We start from the raw sequence: 5663 nt of genomic DNA, 5'->3' as shown, positions 1-5663 counted from the left end.
CCCTAGCCCTGCGCTCTCCTGGGTGCCCACGTGGAGGCCCTTTAATACCTGTTCGTAAGGAACCGGTACCAAAGGGGGGGGGCTTTTGTACCGAACCTTTTGTACGGGTTGCTTAACTGGTACAAAAGGCCCTCTGGAACCGGTATTGTTGCCCCTTTTTCTACTAGTGAATAGATATGGCTGCAAATCAGCAGTTGATTCTATTCGGTTAGACCGTTAAGAGTCGCTCATTCTTTCACATTTGCTTCAAGTCAGTTCGCAATGTTGCCTGTAGAACTGATAGAATCCATGTATACGAATTAGTAGGATATATAAAACTGGATGGCGAATAATGTTATCCTTAGATTCATCTAATGGTAATATAATAGCTCTGGACTGCCATGGAGCTCTGTATTGACTTAATTTTCCATCTCACAGGTTGTGGCATCAAGATGAACAAATGAATTAGAAGACATGAAATTTAGAAGATAGGTAGATTTTGCTGGTCTACTATTTATAGAGGGACACGGTTGAGTAGTTAGGAAAGTGGAAACGGCCAGCTAGATAAAAGAAAAATGCAAAATATAGAGAAAATTGCTTCTCCTGGATTGGCCCAAAAGTATAAACAGCGAAGTTTGGAGGAAGTAAAAAGTGGTACACTACGAATGAACATACATGTAGCAACTTACAATACAGTCCATAGAAAGGGAATATGACTCCAACAAAAAGAGAAGACTACACTACCATACAACATAAGTCTACAAATATTACATGATAGATAGGAACTAAGCGCGTCATTTAAACGAAATGTTCACCACTTGGAGCTCTATCAGTTTGTATAGATAAATCCAGGGTTGGGTATTTGCGGCAGCCGTCCGTAGAAACCTTGGTCAAATCCATCAGTCACAATGGCAGCATCTGGATCTGAAGCACAACTGGTATAACATCTGTGCCAGTATAGCTTTTTTGGCAGCATGGAAACTATCTCCTCATTACAAAACAATATCATGCGTGGCTTCTTCAATCTGAACCCAAGCAGCAATGTAATGTTAATTCCCTGTATATGTTCACCTACATTGATAAGACAAATGTTAAGAACAGTAATAGTTAATTGGCATTTAGAATGTTTTCGATGTATACTACATATGAAATCTAACCTGATAAGGTATTGCTATATGGAAGAGATCATTCTATGAATGCATAAACCCCATAAAGATTCTCAATTATTTTTACCATGGTGATGCATTCTCTGTCAGTAAAATAAAGATCTGTAAGAAAGCAATTAGAGTGCAAGTACAAAGAAGCAAGAATCAGAACACAAAATTTTTCAGCAAGATCTAAAATGAACTCCAAACATACCTTTGGAATCTTTATTTTAAATGACAACAAAATAATCTTAGTTTATTTGGTTGGTTTACTGAAGCTAGGGATGTTGGTAGTTAGAGATGGCTCACCTGTAGGCAACCATCTAAGGTGAACCACCTTGTAAAGTCTCATGTTTAGACTAATCCTAAACTCAAAGTTGGATCGTTTATTTTTTAACTATTATTTTTCAACTATTGCAATAGAATTGTCGTGTCAAAAACCAAAATAGGGGAACTATTTACCTATTTGGACTGCAATGTCTTGAAACCAAACATGCATAGCATGGTCACTCCTATATCATCCAAATATCAAAGATATTTTCCGCGATGTCTGTAGAGAAGTGATCGAGCAGCTTAAACTGCATACCAAAGGTTAAGCGAAACACTATAAACTGAATTGTATGCTAAAAGGTTCCCATATTTTGACATTTTTTTGCTTTCTATCTGACAGGGGATGTCCACAGTGACACATGTGGCCTTGCACCATAGAGAACTGGACATTCGCCCTTGTCAGAAGTCTGTTGAATGACCTCGTGGCTCCAGTCCACCGCTTCATGACTTTCCATCCCTGGAGTTCATCAAAGCTCGTTTTGGCTCAGCTAGCTAACGATCAAAATCCCATGGAAACATTTCATCTGAGTAAGCGATGTAGAATAAATAATGTAAATGTTCTTTTCAAAAAATACCTAACAAAGAAACAATGCAAACATAAAATCAAAATTTCAATTGACTTGACTCATGGGCTAGAAGTTCCTACTTTTTAATTTTTCTAGCTTGTGAGTCATGACAAACCTAAATTTTCACTCTCAAAGCTATAGGCAGTCCTTCCCATAAGTTATTAATCACATATTCCGCTCCATTACATGGAGGCGCTTGAATCATCTCATCCAGCCAAGAATCCACGTCATCCATCCCTTTATCTTCTCAACTTGCTGCTACTTGCCCAATAGCCGGAATCTCTTTCAGCATTATTTTTTTTCCACCTTAGGGAAAGCATCTGAAAAAGGCTGCATTGAAAGAAGAAGAAACAGAACTTGCTACTACCTGCCCAATAATATGAATATTTTTCAATATGCTAGGATAGTAGGACTGTAATATTAACAACAATCTTGTCAAACATTAAACATACTCCTGCAAATAAATAGTTTATGTTCCCAAGCGAATACAAATGAGTTCAGGTTTTGGATGTCCTTATCTGGCTAACTGAACCAAGCAACTATACAACATGTTTTGACCAAAAGGAATTAAGATCTATAAAGGTTAAATTGTTGGAAATGGATCAAAGCTGGCAGTATAATATTTGTTTGTTTAAAAAGGACAATAGAACATTCAGTCAGTATTATAATTGAATGATCAGATATCTATTCTGATGCATTGTGCATGAATATGAAAAACAAATATGGTGTGTAGACACCACAATCCACATATTGATAAGTATGAAGAGATTCCCAGCTGTGGAGGAGTCGCCAGAGCTGATGTCCCAGTTGTCCAGCGCCCTGTAGTTAGTCTGCATCTCCATCCTAATGGCCACCAGCGCCTCCATTGTGAAAAATACAACAGCAGGCGCCTTGAGCTTCAAAAATCCGAGGAAGAAATAAAAAAGTTAAAAACAAAGCTAATGTCTACCGTAGCCAATTAACTATACACATCTTCAGCATGTAAATCCAAACATCCTCAGAATCAGGTAGGAACAAAGGTATGCATATAAGGGTAAGAAACCAAAAATACTATGCAACATTCAGTCCTCGCTACCTAGGTTCTGATCAGCTCCATGCCTCAAAGTCAAAGAATCACTGAATTCTGGTAGGAGAGATGACGCTGGACATAGAGCCATAGAGGAGATGGCCTCACCTGAGCGACCATGGGATTGATGCCTCTGCTCTTGTATTAGCACCGTCTTCCTCCCAGGCTCCCGCTGTTGACGTCTTGCTTCCACCCGCAGCACCCCTGCTTATCCTCTGCGTCCTCTTGGACGAAACCGTGGCAATGATGACCGGATTCGCGAGCGGAGGAAAGGAGGAGAGGTAGTCGAGTAGCAGTACGTGGTGCCTGGTTGGAGCGGTTGCAGCGGCCGCACTGGTGGCCTCCGAACACGCAAACCGAAAAGCAGCCAGCGAAGAGTGGCCGCGATGGCAGATGAGAACCTGACCCGTGCTGCCGCCGACCACGAAGAAGGTCGACCAGGGGGAGCTTGGGCGCGGTAGGCGGCGGCTCCGGGGATGGGGGAGGCCGGTGGAAACGTGCATCGAGGCATGAATTAAGCCTGTATAGGGGAGACTACGCCCAGATTCTCCTCCCCGTCGCCAGCCGCGATGGCCGCCTCGGGAAGCAGCAGGACTGCCAGGGGGGGAGAGAATCCTAGGGCGGAGGGGGCGCTGGAGTGGCCTACCAGCTACATCAGCTCGGCCCCGCTCGGCGGCGGCTCACCATCTTCTTCTTGCCGGGGACATGCGCCGAGATGGAGGTCGACCTCGCCGACCGCTAGCGACAGAAGAGATGGGAAGATAGGAAGGGACCAGAAGAAACCAAATCGAGGAAGACAAAATTTAATGAGGGATAGAAGAATATCCTAGATATGGGCATCTCGGTAGAAAGAATACTCTGGACGTGGGCAACGTGCGCATCTCACAAAGCCATCGCGATTATCAAGGCACGTGGACTGGGAGAAAGGCAACCGGGAGGTAACCGGTAACCTTGATCAACAACTCTCACAAAAAATGTAAGAAAAAAAATGTAAGTTATGTTGTTGACTGGAAAAAGAGTTACAAGAGTACTCCTCTCAACGTCGACCGGGTGCTCAAGAGGTGGTCACCCAAAGGTACGGAACATCAACCGGAATATGGCTAGCATGAGATCCCGGCATAACCGCCCATCCGCCCCTATACATGGTGTTTAACAAATGCATGTAACGGCGGACGTGCTCGTCCTCCTCTCTGATACGATGCTGTACCACCTCCTCGGGGGCCGGCTCCCTCCGCACCGATCGTGGCCCACGCGACCGCCACCAAAGAAGATCCGGGTCGACGGCGGGACCCGGATTCCTCACCAAGCTGCGCACCCTGGAAGGTAACACCTCCCAGTGCCAGCCCGGCGGAGCCCAGTCCCGGACATCGCCGATCATCTGCTCCAGAACGGTGCCACCGCTCAGTCCAACTCGACGCGGGTGTGGTATCGGCATCGTAACTATACTAATAAAATTATAAATATAACTGTAACAACTAAATAAAAACTATACATAATAAACTAATAAACTAATAAAATTACACTAACTAAAATTACTAACAAATAAACTAACAAATATACTAACTAATAAACTAACTAATAAACTAACAAATAAACTAACTAATTATACAAATAAACAAACAAATAAACTAACTAAAATAATAAACTAACAAATAAACTATAACTAAAATAAACTAAATAAAAACTATACAAACAAACTAACAACTAATTAAACTAACTAAAATAAACTAACTAATAATATAAACCTAACAAATAAATTAAACCTAACAATTTTTTTTTATCTCAGATTCAACATATATTATTCATTCAACATATATTCAAAATATATATACATTATATTCAGCTAAAAAATTAATAAACTAACAAACTAATAAAACTAATCATATATATACATTCAACTAATAAATATATATATATACATATATTCAACTAACAAACTAATAAACTAATAAAAACTAATAAAACTAATTAAAATAAACTAACAAATTAATAAAAATAATGAAAAAAGTTGGAGAGCTCACCTTGCCGGCGGCCGGGCCGGAGAAGGAGGCGTCGACGCGGAGGCGGACGGGGCCGGAGGAGAGAGGCGGCGGCGGCAGAGGAGAAGGAGGCGGCATGCGGCCGGCCGTGCGCGCTGAGAAGAAGCGCACAAGAATCGACGGAGCAGAACGGGCGGCGCGGACGGTGGCGCGGGCGGACGATGGCGGCGCGAAAATCCGGCAGCCTGACGGCGTGGTTGAGCTCCTCTTGCGCAGGTCCTTAGGCGTTTCGCGATGTGGTGATCTGGGAAGAGGAGGAGGGGGCGCGCGTATTTAAGGGGATGGACCTTTAGTACCGGTACTAAAGATCCTTTAGCACCGATGAGCACCGGTTCCAGCCACCAACCGGTACTAAAGGTCTTACCTTTAGCACCGGTTCCAGCCACGAACCAGTGCTAAAGGGTGTTTTTGGCTGCCACGATTGGGTGGCGCCAAGGGCACCCTTTAGCACCGATTTGTGGTTAATTTTCCAAAAAATTAAACTTTCAATGTTTCCCGCCTTTTTAAACTTTCAACGTTTCCCTATTTGTAACTACTA

At 42.8% G+C, this 5663-nt stretch overlaps 1 long non-coding RNA gene across 4 annotated transcripts; it reads right to left on the bottom strand.

The window, feature by feature from the left end:
• Window positions 1-566: 566 nt before the first annotated feature.
• On the bottom strand, window positions 567-3896 carry LOC127341950 (uncharacterized). Of its 4 annotated transcripts, none has more exons than XR_007876070.2 (5): window positions 3195-3896; window positions 2136-2916; window positions 1587-1978; window positions 1137-1228; window positions 567-1050 (listed from the first exon to the last, which is right to left on the bottom strand). It is a non-coding gene; the product is annotated as an uncharacterized lncRNA (long non-coding RNA). The 4 variants fall into 4 exon arrangements; XR_007876071.2 differs by having other exon boundaries at window positions 1587-2383; window positions 2768-2916; XR_007876063.2 differs by having other exon boundaries at window positions 1137-1247; window positions 1587-2916.
• Window positions 3897-5663: the final 1767 nt, after the last annotated feature.

Source organism: Lolium perenne, chromosome 1, assembly GCF_019359855.2.
Source record: "Lolium perenne isolate Kyuss_39 chromosome 1, Kyuss_2.0, whole genome shotgun sequence".
Lineage (NCBI taxonomy): Eukaryota > Viridiplantae > Streptophyta > Magnoliopsida > Poales > Poaceae > Lolium > Lolium perenne.
The sequence above is the reverse complement of the archived record's forward strand: the minus strand, read 5'-3'. Positions and strand labels throughout refer to the sequence as shown.